Below are 18023 nucleotides of genomic sequence, written 5' to 3'. Positions count from 1 at the left end.
ACCGTTTTGGAAATGAGTTTACTCACAGGGTACTTTCTTTGTATACATTTGACTATACGGGCCAAGCCCGGGATTTACAGGAAATCGCGGGTTTTCGTTTGCCGGCTATTAAACCACATTCATTAAGCGTCTCATCAAAAATGAAAACATTTCTGAAAACTACAAGTCTCAGGGGCTTTAGTGGTGAAATAATAATTTAAAAAATCGTTCGGGAAATGAGTTTACTCCCTGGGTACTTTCTTTGTATACTTTTGACTATACGGGCCGAGTCCGGGATTTACGGGAAATCGCAGGTTTTCGTTTGCCGGCTATTAAACCACATTCATTAAGCGTCTCATCAAAAATGAAAACATTTCTGAAAACTACAAGTCTCATGGGTTTTAGTGGTGAAATAATAGTTTAAAAAATCGTTTGGGAAATGAGTTTACTCCGTGGGTACTTTCTTTGTATACATTCGACTATACGGGCCAAGCCCGGGATTTACGGGAAATCGCGGGGTTTCGTTTGCCGCCGATTAAACCACTTTCGCTAAGCGTCTCATCAAAAATGAAAACATTTCTAAAAACTACAAGTCTCATCCGTTTTAGTGGTGAGAAAATAATTTAAAAAATCGTTCGGGAAATGAGTTTACTCCCTGGGTACTTTCTTTGTATACTTTTGACTATACGGGCCGAGTCCGGGATTTACGGGAAATCGCAGGTTTTCGTTTGCCGGCGATTAAACTCCTTTTATTCAGCGTCTGATCAAAAATGAAAACACTTTTGAAAACTACAAGTCTCCTGCGTTTTAGTGGTGAAAAAATAATATAAAAAATCGTTCGGGAAGTGAGTTTACTCCCTGGGTACTTTCTTCGTATACTTTTGACTATACGGGCCGAGTCAGGGGTTTACGGGAATTGGCGGGTTTTGGTTTGCCGGCGACTAAACTTCTTTTAATCAGCATCTCATCAAAAATGAAAACATTTTTGAAAACTACAAGTCTCATGCGTTTTAGTGGTAAGAAGATAATTTAAAAAATCGTTTTGGAAATGAGTTTACTCACAGGGTACTTTCTTTGTATACATTCGACTATACGGGCCAAGCCTGGGATTTACGGGAAATCGCGGGTTTTCGTTTGCCGGGGATTAAACCACTTTCATTAAGCGTCTCATCAAAAATTAAAACATTTCTGAAAACTACAAGTTTCATGGGCTTTAGTGGTGAAATAATAATTTAAAAAATCGTTTGGGAAATGAGTTTACTCCCTGGGTACTTTCTTTGTATACTTTTGACTATACGGGCCGAGTCCGGGATTTGCGGGAAATCGCAGGGTTTCGTTTGCCGGCTATTAAACCACATTCATTAAGCGCCTCATCAAAAATGAAAACATTTCTGAAAACTACAAGTCTCATGGGCTTTAGTGGTGAAATAATAGTTTAAAAAATCGTTCGGGAAATGAGTTTACTCCCTGGGTACTTTCTTTGTATACTTTTGACTATACGGGCCGAGTCCGGGATTTAGGGAAATCGTGGTATTTCGTTTGCCGGCGATTAAACCTCTTTCATTCAGCGTCTCATCACAAATGAAAACATTTTTGAAAACTACAAGTCTCATGGGTTTTAGTGGTGAAATAATAGTTTAAAAAATCGTTTGGGAAATGAGTTTACTCCGTGGGTACTTTCTTTGTATACATTCGACTATACGGGCCAAGCCCGGGATTTACGGGAAATCGCGGGGTTTCGTTTGCCGCCGATTAAACCACTTTCGCTAAGCGTCTCATCAAAAATGAAAACATTTCTGAAAACTACAAGTCTCATGCGTTTTAGTGGTGAGAAAATAATTTAAAAAATCGTTCGGGAAATGAGTTTACTCCCTGGGTACTTTCTTTGTATACTTTTGACTATACGGGCCGAGTCCGGGATTTAGGGAAATCGTGGTATTTCGTTTGCCGGCGATTAAACCTCTTTCATTAAGCGTCTCATTAAAAATGAAAACATTTTTGGAAACTACAAGTCTCATTCGTTCTAGTGGTACAGAAATAATTTGAAAAATCGTTCGGGAAATCAGTTTACTCACAGGGTACTTTCTTTATATACATTCAACTATGCGAGCCAAGCCCGGGATTTACGGGAAATCGTGGTATTTCGTTTGCCGGCGATTAAACCTCTTTTATTAAGCGTCTCATTAAAAATGAAAACATTTCTGAAAACTACAAGTCTCAGGGGCTTTAGTGGTGAAATAATAATTTAAAAAACCGTTTTGGAAATGAGTTTACTCACAGGGTACTTTCTTTGTATACATTTGACTATACGGGCCAAACCCGGGATTTACAGGAAATCGCGGGTTTTCGTTTGCCGGCTATTAAACCACATTCATTAAGCGTCTCATCAAAAATGAAAACATTTCTGAAAACTACAAGTCTCAGGGGCTTTAGTGGTGAAATAATAATTTAAAAAATCGTTCGGGAAATGAGTTTACACCCTGGGTACTTTCTTTGTATACTTTTGACTATACGGGCCGAGTCCGGGATTTACGGGAAATCGCAGGTTTTCGTTTGCCGGCTATTAAACCACATTCATTAAGCGTCTCATCAAAAATGAAAACATTTCTGAAAACTACAAGTCTCATGGGTTTTAGTGGTGAAATAATAGTTTAAAAAATCGTTTGGGAAATGAGTTTACTCCGTGGCTACTTTCTTTGTATACATTCGACTATACGGGCCAAGCCCGGGATTTACGGGAAATCGCGGGGTTTCGTTTGCCGCCGATTAAACCACTTTCGCTAAGCGTCTCATCAAAAATGAAAACATTTCTGAAAACTACAAGTCTCATGCGTTTTCGTGGTGAGAAAATAATTTAAAAAATCGTTCGGGAAATGAGTTTACTCCCTGGGTACTTTCTTTGTATACTTTTGACTATACGGGCCGAGTCCGGGATTTACGGGAAATCGCAGGTTTTCGTTTGCCGGCGATTAAACTCCTTTTATTCAGCGTCTGATCAAAAATGAAAACACTTTTGAAAACTACAAGTCTCCTGCGTTTTAGTGGTGAAAAAATAATATAAAAAATCGTTCGGGAAGTGAGTTTACTCCCTGGGTACTTTCTTCGTATACTTTTGACTATACGGGCCGAGTCAGGGGTTTACGGGAATTGGCGGGTTTTGGTTTGCCGGCGACTAAACTTCTTTTAATCAGCATCTCATCAAAAATGAAAACATTTTTGAAAACTACAAGTCTCATGCGTTTTAGTGGTAAGAAGATAATTTAAAAAATCGTTTTGGAAATGAGTTTACTCACAGGGTACTTTCTTTGTATACATTCGACTATACGGGCCAAGCCTGGGATTTACGGGAAATCGCGGGTTTTCGTTTGCCGGGGATTAAACCACTTTCATTAAGCGTCTCATCAAAAATTAAAACATTTCTGAAAACTACAAGTTTCATGGGCTTTAGTGGTGAAATAATAATTTAAAAAATCGTTTGGGAAATGAGTTTACTCCCTGGGTACTTTCTTTGTATACTTTTGACTATACGGGCCGAGTCCGGGATTTGCGGGAAATCGCAGGGTTTCGTTTGCCGGCTATTAAACCACATTCATTAAGCGCCTCATCAAAAATGAAAACATTTCTGAAAACTACAAGTCTCATGGGCTTTAGTGGTGAAATAATAGTTTAAAAAATCGTTCGGGAAATGAGTTTACTCCCTGGGTACTTTCTTTGTATACTTTTGACTATACGGGCCGAGTCCGGGATTTAGGGAAATCGTGGTATTTCGTTTGCCGGCGATTAAACCTCTTTCATTCAGCGTCTCATCACAAATGAAAACATTTTTGAAAACTACAAGTCTCATGCGTTTTAGTGGTGAAAAGATAATTTAAAAAATCGTTTTGGATGAGAGTTTACTCACAGGGTACTTTCTTTGTATACATTCGACTATACGGGCCAAGCCCGGGATTTACGGGAAATCGCGGGGTTTCGTTTGCCGCCGATTAAACCACTTTCGCTAAGCGTCTCATCAAAAATGAAAACATTTCTGAAAACTACAAGTCTCATGCGTTTTCGTGGTGAGAAAATAATTTAAAAAATCGTTCGGGAAATGAGTTTACTCCCTGGGTACTTTCTTTGTATACTTTTGACTATACGGGCCGAGTCCGGGATTTACGGGAAATCGCAGGTTTTCGTTTGCCGGCGATTAAACTCCTTTTATTCAGCGTCTGATCAAAAATGAAAACACTTTTGAAAACTACAAGTCTCCTGCGTTTTAGTGGTGAAAAAATAATATAAAAAATCGTTCGGGAAGTGAGTTTACTCCCTGGGTACTTTCTTCGTATACTTTTGACTATACGGGCCGAGTCAGGGGTTTACGGGAATTGGCGGGTTTTGGTTTGCCGGCGACTAAACTTCTTTTAATCAGCATCTCATCAAAAATGAAAACATTTTTGAAAACTACAAGTCTCATGCGTTTTAGTGGTAAGAAGATAATTTAAAAAATCGTTTTGGAAATGAGTTTACTCACAGGGTACTTTCTTTGTATACATTCGACTATACGGGCCAAGCCTGGGATTTACGGGAAATCGCGGGTTTTCGTTTGCCGGGGATTAAACCACTTTCATTAAGCGTCTCATCAAAAATTAAAACATTTCTGAAAACTACAAGTTTCATGGGCTTTAGTGGTGAAATAATAATTTAAAAAATCGTTTGGGAAATGAGTTTACTCCCTGGGTACTTTCTTTGTATACTTTTGACTATACGGGCCGAGTCCGGGATTTGCGGGAAATCGCAGGGTTTCGTTTGCCGGCTATTAAACCACATTCATTAAGCGCCTCATCAAAAATGAAAACATTTCTGAAAACTACAAGTCTCATGGGCTTTAGTGGTGAAATAATAGTTTAAAAAATCGTTCGGGAAATGAGTTTACTCCCTGGGTACTTTCTTTGTATACTTTTGACTATACGGGCCGAGTCCGGGATTTAGGGAAATCGTGGTATTTCGTTTGCCGGCGATTAAACCTCTTTCATTCAGCGTCTCATCACAAATGAAAACATTTTTGAAAACTACAAGTCTCATGCGTTTTAGTGGTGAAAAGATAATTTAAAAAATCGTTTTGGATGAGAGTTTACTCACAGGGTACTTTCTTTGTATACATTCGACTATACGGGCCAAGCCCGAGATTTACGGGAAGTCGCGGGTTTTCGTTTGCCAGCGATTAAACCACTTTAACTAAGCGTCTCATCAAAAATGAAAACATTTCTGAAAACTACAAGTCTCATGCGTTTTAGTGGTGAAAAGATAATTTAAAAAATCGTTTTGGAAATGAGTTTACTCACAGGGTACTTTCTTTGTATACATTCGACTATACGGGCCAAGCCCGGGATTTACGGGAAGTCGCGGGTTTTCGTTTGCCAGCGATTAAACCACTTTAACTAAGCGTCTCATCAAAAATGAAAACATTTCTGAAAACTAGAAGTCTCATGCGTTTTAGTGGTGAGAAAATAATTTAAAAAATCGTTCGGGAAATGAGTTTACTCCCTGGGTACTTTCTTTGTATACTTTTGACTATACGGGCCGAGTCCGGGATTTACGGGAAATCGCAGGTTTTCGTTTGCCGGCGATTAAACTCCTTTTATTCAGCGTCTCATCAAAAATGAAAACAATTTTCAAAACTACAAGTCTCATGCGTTTTAGTGGTGAAAAAATAATATAAAAAATCGTTCGGGAAGTGAGTTTACTCCCTGGGTACTTTCTTCGTATACTTTTGACTATACGGGCCGAGTCCGGGATTTGCGGGAAATCGCAGGGTTTCGTTTGCCGACTATTAAACCACATTCATTAAGCGCCTCATCAAAAATGAAAACATTTCTGAAAACTACAAGTCTCATGGGCTTTAGTGGTGAAATAATAGTTTAAAAAATCGTTCGGGAAATGAGTTTACTCCCTGGGTACTTTCTTTGTATATTTTTGACTATACGGGCCGAGTCCGGGATTTACGGGAAATCGCAGGTTTTCGTTTGCCGGCGATTAAACTCCTCTTATTCAGCGTCTCATCACAAATGAAAACATTTTTGAAAACTACAAGTCTCATGCGTTTTAGTGGTGAAAAGATAATTTAAAAAATCGTTTTGGAAATGAGTTTACTCACAGGGTACTTTCTTTGTATACATTTGACTATACGGGCCAAACCCGGGATTTACGGGAAGTCGCGGGTTTTAGTTTGCCAGCGATTAAACCACTTTAACTAAGCGTCTCATCAAAAATGAAAACATTTCTGAAAACTACAAGTCTCAACCGTTTTAGTGGTGAAAAATTAATTTAAAAAATCGTTCGGGAAATGAATTTACTCCCTGGGCACTTTCTTTCTAAACATTCGACTATACGGGACAAGCCCGGGATTTAGGGAAATCGTGGTATTTCGTTTGCCGGCGATTAAACCACTTTCGCTAAGCATCTCATCAAAAATGAAAACATTTCTGAAAACTACAAGTCTTATGCGTTTTAGTGGTGAGAAAATAATTTAAAAAATCGTTCGGGAAATGAGTTTACTCCCTGGGTACTTTCTTTGTATACTTTTGACTATACGGGCCGAGTCCGGGATTTACGGGAAATCGCAGGTTTTCGTTTGCCGGCGATTAAACTCCTTTTATTCAGCGTCTCATCAAAAATGAAAACACTTTTGAAAACTACAAGTCTCATGCGTTTTAGTGGTGAAAAAATAATATAAAAAATCGTTCGGGAAGTGAGTTTACTCCCTGGGTACTTTCTTCGTATACTTTTGACTATACGGGCCGAGTCAGGGGTTTACGGGAAATGGCGGGTTTTGGTTTGCCGGCGACTAAACTTCTTTTAATCAACATCTCATCAAAAATGAAAACATTTTTGAAAACTACAAGTCTCATGCGTTTTAGTGGTAAAAAGATAATTTAAAAAATGGTTTTGGAAATGAGTTTACTAACAGGGTACTTTCTTTGTATACATTCGACTATACGGGCCAAGCCTGGGATTTACGGGAAATGGCGGGTTTTCGTTTGCCGGGGATTAAACCACTTTCATTAAGCGTCTCATCAAAAATTAAAACATTTCTGAAAACTACAAGTCTCATGGGCTTTAGTGGTGAAATAATAAATTAAAAAATCGTTTGGGAAATGAGTTTACTCCCTGGGTACTTTCTTTGTATACTTTTGACTATACGGGCCGAGTCCGGGATTTGCGGGAAATCGCAGGGTTTCGTTTGCCGGCTATTAAACCACATTCATTAAGCGCCTCATCAATAATGAAAACATTTCTGAAAACTACAAGTCTCATGGGCTTTAGTGGTGAAATAATAGTTTAAAAAATCGTTCGGGAAATGAGTTTACTCCCTGGGTACTTTCTTTGTATACTTTTGACTATACGGGCCGAGTCCGGGATTTACGGGAAATCACAGGTTTTCGTTTGCCGGCGATTAAACTCCTCTTATTCAGCGTCTCATCACAAATGAAAACATTTTTGAAAACTACAAGTCTCATGCGTTTTAGTGGTGAAAAGATAATTTAAAAAATCGTTTTGGAAATGAGTTTACTCACAGGGTACTTTCTTTGTATACATTCGACTATACGGGCCAAGTCCGGGATTTACGGGAAGTCGCGGGTTTTCGTTTGCCAGCGATTAAACCACTTTAACTAAGCGTCTCATCAAAAATGAAAACATTTCTGAAAACTACAAGTCTCATGCGTTTTAGTGGTGAGAAAATAATTTAAAAAATCGTTCGGGAAATGAGTTTACTCCCTGGGTACTTTCTTTGTATACTTTTGACTATACGGGCCGAGTCCGGGATTTACGGGAAATCGCAGGTTTTCGTTTGCCGGCGATTAAACTCCTTTTATTCAGCGTCTCATCAAAAATGAAAACACTTTTGAAAACTACAAGTCTCATGCGTTTTAGTGGTGAAAAAATAATATAAAAAATCGTTCTGGAAGTGAGTTTACTCCCTGGGTACTTTCTTCGTATACTTTTGACTATACGGGCCGAGTCAGGGGTTTACGGGAAATGGCGGGTTTTGGTTTGCCGGCGACTAAACTTCTTTTAATCAGAATCTCATCAAAAATGAAAATATTTTTGAAAACTACAAGTCTCATGCGTTTTAGTGGTAAAAAGATAATTTAAAAAATCGTTTTGGAAATGAGTTTACTCACAGGGTACTTTCTTTGTATACATTCGACTATACGGGCCAAGCCTGGGATTTACGGGAAATCGCGGGTTTTCGTTTGCCGGGGATTAAACCACTTTCATTAAGCGTCTCATCAAAAATTAAAACATTTCTGAAAACTACAAGTCTCATGGGCTTTAGTGGTGAAATAATAATTTAAAAAATCGTTTGGGAAATGAGTTTACTCCCTGGGTACTTTCTTTGTATACTTTTGACTATACGGGCCGAGTCCGGGATTTGCGGGAAATCGCAGGGTTTCGTTTGCCAGCTATTAAACCACATTCATTAAGCGCCTCATCAAAAATGAAAACATTTCTATAAACTACAAGTCTCATGGGCTTTAGTGGTGAAATAATAGTTTAAAAAATCGTTCGGAAAATGAGTTTACTCCCTGGGTACTTTCTTTGTATACTTTTGACTATACGGGCCGAGTCCGGGATTTACGGGAAATCGCAGGTTTTTGTTTGCTGGCGATTAAACTCCTCTTATTCAGCGTCTCATCACAAATGAAAACATTTTTGAAAACTACAAGTCTCATGCGTTTTAGTGGTGAAAAGATAATTTAAAAAATCGTTTTGGAAATGAGTTTACTCACAGGGTACTTTCTTTGTATACATTCGACTATACGGACCAAGCCCGGGATTTACGGGAAGTCGCGGGTTTTCGTTTGCCAGCGATTAAACCACTTTAACTAAGCGTCTCATCAAAAATGAAAACATTTCTGAAAACTACAAGTCTCATGCGTTTTAGTGGTGAAAAAATAATTTAAAAAATCGTTCGGGAAATGAATTTACTCCCTGGGCACTTTCTTTGTAAACATTCGACTATACGGGACAAGCCCGGGATTTAGGGAAATCGTGGTATTTCGTTTGCCGGCGATTAAACCACTTTCACTAAGCGTCTCATCAAAAATGAAAACATTTCTGAAAACTACAAGTCTCATGCGTTTTAGTGGTGAAAAAATAATTTAAAAAATCGTTCGGGAAATGAGTTTACTCCCTGGGTGCTTTCTTTGTACACTTTTGACTATACGGGCCGAGTCCGGGATTTACTGGAAATCGCGGGTTTTCGTTTGCCGGCGATTAAACTCCTTTTATTCAGCGTCTCATCAAAAATGAAAACATTTTTGAAAACTACAAGTCTCATGCGTTTTAGTGGTGAAAAGATAATTTAAAAAATCGTTCTGGAAATGAGTTTACTCACAGGGTACTTTCTTTGTAAACATTCGACTATACGGGATAAGCCTAGGATTTAGGGAAATCGTGGTATTTCGTTTGCTGGCGATTAAACCTCTTTCATTAAGCGTCTCATTAAAAATGAAAACATTTTTGAAAACTACAAGTCTCATGCGTTTTAGTGGTGAAAAGATAATTTAAAAAATCGTTTTGGAAATGAGTTTACTCACAGAGTACTTTCTTTGTATACATTCGACCATACGGGCCAAGCCCGGAATTTACGGGAAATCGCGGGTTTTCGTTTGCCGGCGATTAAACCAATTTCACTAAGCGTCTCATCAAAAATAAAAACATTTCTTAAAACTACAAGTCTCATGCGTTTTAGTGGTGAAAAAATAATTTAAAAAATCGTTCGGGAAATGAGTTCACTCCCTGGGTACTTTCTTTGTATACTTTTGACTATACGGGCAGAGTCCGGGATTTACGGGAAATCGCGGGTTTTCGTTTGCCGGCGATTAAACTTCTTTTATTCAGCGTCCCATCAAAAATGAAAACACTTTTGAAAACTACAAGTCTCATGCGTTTTAGTGGTGAAAAAATAATATAAAAAATCGTTCGGGAAATGAGTTTACTCCCTGGGTACTTTCTTCGTATACTTTTGACTATACGGGCCGAGTCCGGGGTTTACGGGAAATGGCGGGTTTTGGTTTGCCGGCGACTAAACTTCTTTTAATCAGCGTCTCATCAAAAATGAAAACATTTTTGAAAACTACAAGTCTCATGCGTTTTAGTGGTAAAAAGATAATTTAAAAAATCGTTTTGGAAATGAGTTTACTCACAGGGTACTTTCTTTGTATACATTCGACTATACGGGCCAAGCCCGGATTTACAGGAAATCGCGGGTTTTCGTTTGCTGGCTATTAAACCACATTCATTAAGCGTCTCATCAAAAATGAAAACATTTCTGAAAACTACAAGTCTCATGGGCTTTAGTGGTGAAATAATAATTTAAAAAATCGTTCGGGAAATGAGTTTACTCCCTGGGTACTTTCTTTGTATACTTTTGACTATACGGGCCGAGTCCTGGATTTACGGGAAATCGCGGGTTTTCATTTGCCGGCGATAAAACTTCTTTTATTCAGCGTCTCATCAAAAATGAAAACACTTTTAAAAACTACAAGTCTCACGCGTTTTAGTGGTGAAAAAACAATTTAAAAAATCGTTCTGGAAATGAGTTTACTCACAGGGTACTTTTTTTGTAAACATTCGACTATACGGGACAAGCCCGGGATTTAGGGAAATCGTGGTATTTCGTTTGCCGGCGATTAAACCTCTTTCATCAAGCGTCTCATTAAAAATAAAAACATTTTTGGAAACTACAAGTCTCATTCGTTCTAGTGGTGCAGAATTAATTTCAAAAATCGTTCGGGAAATCAGTTTACTCCCTGGTTACTTTCTTTATATACATTCAACTATACGGGCCAAGCCCGGGATTTACGGGAAATCGCGGGTTTTCGTTTGCCGGCGATTAAACCACTTTCACTAAGCGTCTCATCAAAAATGAAAACATTTCTGAAAACTACAAGTCTCATGCGTTTTAGTGGTGAAAAAATAATTTAAAAAATCGTTCGAGAAATGAGTTTACTCCCTGGATGCTTTCTTTGTATACTTTTGACTATACGGTTCGAGTGCGGGATTTACGGGAAATCGCGGGTTTTCGTTTGCCGGCGATTTAACTTCTTTTATTCAGCGTCTCATGAAAAATGAAAAATTTTTTGAAAACTACAAGTCTCATGCGTTTTAGTGGTGAAAGATAATTTAAAAAATCGTTCTGGAAATGAGTTTACTCACAGGGTACTTTCTTTGTATACATACGACTATACGGGCCAAGCCCGGGATTTACGGGAAATCGCGGGTTTTCGTTTGCCGGCGATTAATCCACTTTCACTAAGCGTCTCATCAAAAATGAAAACATTTCTGAAAACTACAAGTCTCATGCGTTTTAGTGGTGAAAAAATAATTTAAAAAATCGTTCTGGAAATGAGTTTACTCCCTGGGTACTTTCTTTGTATACTTTTGACTATACGGGCCGAGTCCGGGATTTACGGGAAATCGCAGGTTTTCGTTTGCCGGCGATTAAACTCCTTTTATTCAGCGTCTCATCAAAAATGAAAACATTTTTGAAAACTACAAGTCTCATGCGTTTTAGTGGTGAAAAGATAATTTAAAAAACCGTTTTGGAAATGAGTTTACTCACAGGGTACTTTCTTTGTATACATTCGACTATACGGGCCAAGCCCGGATTTACAGGAAATCGCGGGTTTTCGTTTGCTGGCTATTAAACCACATTCATTAAGCGTCTCATCAAAAATGAAAACATTTCTGAAAACTACAAGTCTTATGGGCTTTAGTGGTGAAATAATAATTTAAAAAATCGTTCGGAAAATGAGTTTACTCCCTGGGTACTTTCTTTGTATACTTTTGACTATACGGGCCGAGTCCGGGATTTACGGGAAATCGCAGGTTTTCGTTTGCCGGCTATTAAACCACATTCATTAGGCGTCTCATCAAAAATGAACACATTTCTGAAAACTACAAGTCTCATGGGTTTTAGTGGTGAAAAAATAAAATAAAAAATCGTTCGGGAAATGAGTTTACTCCCTGGGTACTTTCTTCGTATACTTTTGACTATACAGGCTAAGTCCGGGGTTTACGGGAAATTGCGGGTTTTGGTTTGCCGGCGACTAAACTTCTTTTAATCAGCGTCTCATCAAAAATGAAAACATTTTTGTAAACTACAAGTCTCATGCGTTTTAGTTGTGAAAAGATAATTTAAAAAATCGTTTTGGAAATGAGTTTACTCACAGGGTACTTTCTTTGTATACATTCGACCATACGGGCCAAGCCCGGAATTTACGGGAAATCGCGGGTTTTCGTTTGCCGGCGATTAAACCACTTTCACTAAGCGTCTCATCAAAAATAAAAACATTTCTGAAAACTACAAGTCTCATGCGTTTTAGTGGTGAAAAAATAATTTAAAAAGTCGTTCGGGAAATGAGTTTACTCCCTGGGTACTTTCTTTGTATACTTTTGACTATACGGGCCGAGTCCGGGATTTACGGGAAATCGCGGGTTTTCGATTGCCGGCGATTAAACTTCTTTTATTCAGCGTCTCATCAAAAATGAAAACACTTTTGAAAACTACAAGTCTCATGCGTTTTAGTGGTGAAAAAATAATATAAAAAATCGTTCGGGAAATGAGTTTACTCCCTGGGTACTTTCTTCGTATACTTTTGACTATTCGGGCCGAGTCCGGGGTTTACGGGAAATGGCGGGTTTTGGTTTGCCGGCGACTAAACTTCTTTTAATCAGCGTCTCATCAAAAATGAAAACATTTTTGAAAACTACAAGTCTCATGCGTTTTAGTGGTAAAAAGATAATTTAAAAAATCGTTTTGGAAATGAGTTTACTCACAGGGTACTTTCTTTGTATACATTCGACTATACGGGCCAAGCCCGGATTTACAGGAAATCGCGGGTTTTCGTTTGCTGGCTATTAAACCACATTCATTAAGCGTCTCATCAAAAATGAAAACATTTCTGAAAACTACAAGTCTCATGCGTTTTAGTGGTGAAAAAATAATATAAAAAATCGTTCGGGAAATGAGTTTACTCCCTGGGTACTTTCTTCGTATACTTTTGACTATTCGGGCCGAGTCCGGGGTTTACGGGAAATGGCGGGTTTTGGTTTGCCGGCGACTAAACTTCTTTTAATCAGCGTCTCATCAAAAATGAAAACATTTTTGAAAACTACAAGTCTCATGCGTTTTAGTGGTAAAAAGATAATTTAAAAAATCGTTTTGGAAATGAGTTTACTCACAGGGTACTTTCTTTGTATACATTCGACTATACGGGCCAAGCCCGGATTTACAGGAAATCGCGGGTTTTCGTTTGCTGGCTATTAAACCACATTCATTAAGCGTCTCATCAAAAATGAAAACATTTCTGAAAACTACAAGTCTCATGGGCTTTAGTGGTGAAATAATAATTTAAAAAGTCGTTCGGGAAATGAGTTTACTCCCTGGGTACTTTCTTTGTATACTTTTGACTATACGGGCCGAGTCCGGGATTTACGGGAAATCGCGGGTTTTCGTTTGCCGGCGATTAAACTTCTTTTATTCAGCGTCTCATCAAAAATGAAAACACTTTTGAAAACTACAAGTCTCATGCGTTTTAGTGGTGAAAAAATAATTTAAAAAATCGTTCGGGAAATGAGTTTACTCCCTGGGTACTTTCTTCGTATACTTTTGACTATACGGGCCGAGTCCGGGGTTTACGGGAAATGGCGGGTTTTGGTTTGCCGGCGACTAAACTTCTTTTAATCAGCGTCTCATCAAAAATGAAAACATTTTTAAAAACTACAAGTCTCATGCGTTTTAGTGGTAAAAAGATAATTTAAAAACACGTTTTGGAAATGAGTTTACTCACAGGGTACTTTCTTTATATACATTCGACTATACCGGCCAAGCCCGGATTTACAGGAAATCGTGGGTTTTCGTTTGCTGGCTATTAAACCACATTCATTAAGCGTCTCATCAAAAATGAAAACATTTCTGAAAACTACAAGTCTCATGGGCTTTAGTGGTGAAATAATAATTTAAAAAATCGTTCGGGAAATGAGTTTACTCCCTGGGTACTTTCTTTGTATACTTTTGACTATACGGGCCGAGTCCTGGATTTACGGGAAATCGCGGGTTTTCGTTTGCCAGCGATTAAACTTCTTTTATTCAGCGTCTCATCAAAAATGAAAACACTTTTGAAAACTACAAGTCTCACGCGTTTTAGTGGTGAAAAAACAATTTAAAAAATCGTTCTGGAAATGAGTTTACTCACAGGGTACTTTCTTTGTAAACATTCGACTATACGGGACAAGCCCGGGATTTAGGGAAATCGTGGTATTTCGTTTGCCGGCGATTAAACCTCTTTCATCAAGCGTCTCATTAAAAATAAAAACATTTTTGGAAACTACAAGTCTCATTCGTTCTAGTGGTGCAGAAATAATTTCAAAAATCGTTCGGGAAATCAGTTTACTCCCTGGTTACTTTCTTTATATACATTCAACTATACGGGCCAAGCCCGGGATTTACGGGAAATCGTGGGTTTTCGTTTGCCGGCGATTAAACCACTTTCACTAAGCGTCTCATCAAAAATAAAAACATTTCTAAAAACTACAAGTCTCATGCGTTTTAGTGGTGAAAAAATAATATAAAAAATCGTTCGGGAAATGTGTTTACTCCCTGGGTACTTTCTTCGTATACTTTTGACTATACAGGCCAAGTCCGGGGTTTACGGGAAATGGCGGGTTTTGGTTTGCCGGCGACTAAACTTCTTTTAATCAGCGTCTCATCAAAAATGAAAACATTTTTGAAAACTACAAGTCTCATGCGTTTTAGTGGTAAAAAGATAATTTAAAAAATCGTTTTGGAAATGAGTTTACTCACAGGGTACTTTCTTTGTATACATTCGACTATACGGGCCAAGCCCGGATTTACAGGAAATCGCGGGTTTTCGTTTGCTGGCTATTAAACCACATTCATTAAGCGTCTCATCAAAAATGAAAACATTTCTGAAAACTACAAGTCTCATGGGCTTTAGTGGTGAAATAATAATTTAAAAAGTCGTTCGGGAAATGAGTTTACTCCCTGGGTACTTTCTTTGTATACTTTTGACTATACGGGCCGAGTCCGGGATTTACGGGAAATCGCGGGTTTTCGTTTGCCGGCGATTAAACTTCTTTTATTCAGCGTCTCATCAAAAATGAAAACACTTTTGAAAACTACAAGTCTCATGCGTTTTAGTGGTGAAAAAATAATTTAAAAAATCGTTCGGGAAATGAGTTTACTCCCTGGGTACTTTCTTCGTATACTTTTGACTATACGGGCCGAGTCCGGGGTTTACGGGAAATGGCGGGTTTTGGTTTGCCGGCGACTAAACTTCTTTTAATCAGCGTCTCATCAAAAATGAAAACATTTTTAAAAACTACAAGTCTCATGCGTTTTAGTGGTAAAAAGATAATTTAAAAACACGTTTTGGAAATGAGTTTACTCACAGGGTACTTTCTTTATATACATTCGACTATACCGGCCAAGCCCGGATTTACAGGAAATCGTGGGTTTTCGTTTGCTGGCTATTAAACCACATTCATTAAGCGTCTCATCAAAAATGAAAACATTTCTGAAAACTACAAGTCTCATGGGCTTTAGTGGTGAAATAATAATTTAAAAAATCGTTCGGGAAATGAGTTTACTCCCTGGGTACTTTCTTTGTATACTTTTGACTATACGGGCCGAGTCCTGGATTTACGGGAAATCGCGGGTTTTCGTTTGCCAGCGATTAAACTTCTTTTATTCAGCGTCTCATCAAAAATGAAAACACTTTTGAAAACTACAAGTCTCACGCGTTTTAGTGGTGAAAAAACAATTTAAAAAATCGTTCTGGAAATGAGTTTACTCACAGGGTACTTTCTTTGTAAACATTCGACTATACGGGACAAGCCCGGGATTTAGGGAAATCGTGGTATTTCGTTTGCCGGCGATTAAACCTCTTTCATCAAGCGTCTCATTAAAAATAAAAACATTTTTGGAAACTACAAGTCTCATTCGTTCTAGTGGTGCAGAAATAATTTCAAAAATCGTTCGGGAAATCAGTTTACTCCCTGGTTACTTTCTTTATATACATTCAACTATACGGGCCAAGCCCGGGATTTACGGGAAATCGTGGGTTTTCGTTTGCCGGCGATTAAACCACTTTCACTAAGCGTCTCATCAAAAATAAAAACATTTCTAAAAACTACAAGTCTCATGCGTTTTAGTGGTGAAAAAATAATATAAAAAATCGTTCGGGAAATGTGTTTACTCCCTGGGTACTTTCTTCGTATACTTTTGACTATACAGGCCAAGTCCGGGGTTTACGGGAAATGGCGGGTTTTGGTTTGCCGGCGACTAAACTTCTTTTAATCAGCGTCTCATCAAAAATGAAAACATTTTTGAAAACTACAAGTCTCATGCGTTTTAGTGGTGAAAAGATAATTTAAAAAATCGTTTTGGAAATGAGTTTACTCACAGGGTACTTTCTTTGTATACATTCGACCATACGGGCCAAGCTCGGAATTTACGGGAAATCGCGGGTTTTCGTTTGCCGGCGATTAAACCACTTTCACTAAGCGTCTCATCAAAAATAAAAACATTTCTGAAAACTACAAGTCTCATGCGTTTTAGTGGTGAAATAATAATTTAAAAAATCGTTCGGGAAATGAGTTTACTCCCTGGGTACTTTCTTTGTATACTTTTGACTATACCGGCCGAGTCCTGGATTTACGGGAAATCGCGGGTTTTCGTTTGCCGGCGATTAAACTTCTTTTATTCAGCGTCTCATCAAAAATGAAAACACTTTTGAAAACTACAAGTCTCACGCGTTTTAGTGGTGAAAAAACAATTTAAAAAAACGTTCTGGAAATGAGTTTACTCACAGGGTACTTTCTTTGTAAACATTCGACTATACGGGACAAGCCCGGGATTTAGGGAAATCGTGGTATTTCGTTTGCCGGCGATTAAACCTCTTTCATCAAGCGTCTCATTAAAAATAAAAACATTTTTGGAAACTACAAGTCTCATTCGTTCTAGTGGTGCAGAAATAATTTCAAAAATCGTTCGGGAAATCAGTTTACTCCCTGGTTACTTTCTTTATATACATTCAACTATACGGGCCAAGCCCGGGATTTACGGGAAATCGTGGGTTTTCGTTTGCCGGCGATTAAACCACTTTCACTAAGCGTCTCATCAAAAATGAAAACATTTCTGAAAACTACAAGTCTCATGCGTTTTAGTGGTGAAAAAATAATTTAAAAAATCGTTCGAGAAATGAGTTTACTCCCTGGGTGCTTTCTTTGTATACCTTTGACTATACGGGTCGAGTGCGGGATTTACGGGAAATCGCGGGTTTTCGTTTGCCGGCGATTAAACTCCTTTTATTCAGCGTCTCATCAAAAATGAAAACATTTTTGAAAACTACAAGTGTCATGCGTTTTAGTGGTGAAAGATAATTTAAAAAATCGTTCTGGAAATGAGTTTACTCACAGGGTACTTTCTTTGTATACATACGACTATACGGGCCAAGCCCGGGATTTACGGGAAATCGCGGGTTTTCGTTTGCCGGCGATTAAACCACTTTCACTAAGCGTCTCATCAAAAATGAAAACATTTCTGAAAACTACAAGTCTCATGCGTTTTAGTGGTGAAAAAATAATTTAAAAAATCGTTCGGGAAATGAGTTTACGCCCTGGGTACTTTCTTTGTATACTTTTGACTATACGGGCTGAGTCCGGGATTTACGGGAAATCGCGGGTTTTCGTTTGCCGGCGATTAAACTTCTTTTATTCAGCGTCTCATCAAAAATGAAAACACTTTTGAAAACTACAAGTCTCATGCGTTTTAGTGGTGAAAAAATAAAATAAAAAATCGTTCGGGAAATGAGTTTACTCCCTGGGTACTTTCTTCGTATACTTTTGACTATACGGGCCGAGCCCGGGGTTTACGGGAAATGGCGGGTTTTGGTTTGCCGGCGACTAAACTTCTTTTAATCAGCGTTTTATCAAAAATGAAAACATTTTTGAAAACTACAAGTCTCATGCGTTTT

Source organism: Hydractinia symbiolongicarpus, chromosome 1 (assembly GCF_029227915.1).
Source record: "Hydractinia symbiolongicarpus strain clone_291-10 chromosome 1, HSymV2.1, whole genome shotgun sequence".
Lineage (NCBI taxonomy): Eukaryota > Metazoa > Cnidaria > Hydrozoa > Anthoathecata > Hydractiniidae > Hydractinia > Hydractinia symbiolongicarpus.
Note: the sequence above shows the minus strand (reverse complement) of the source record.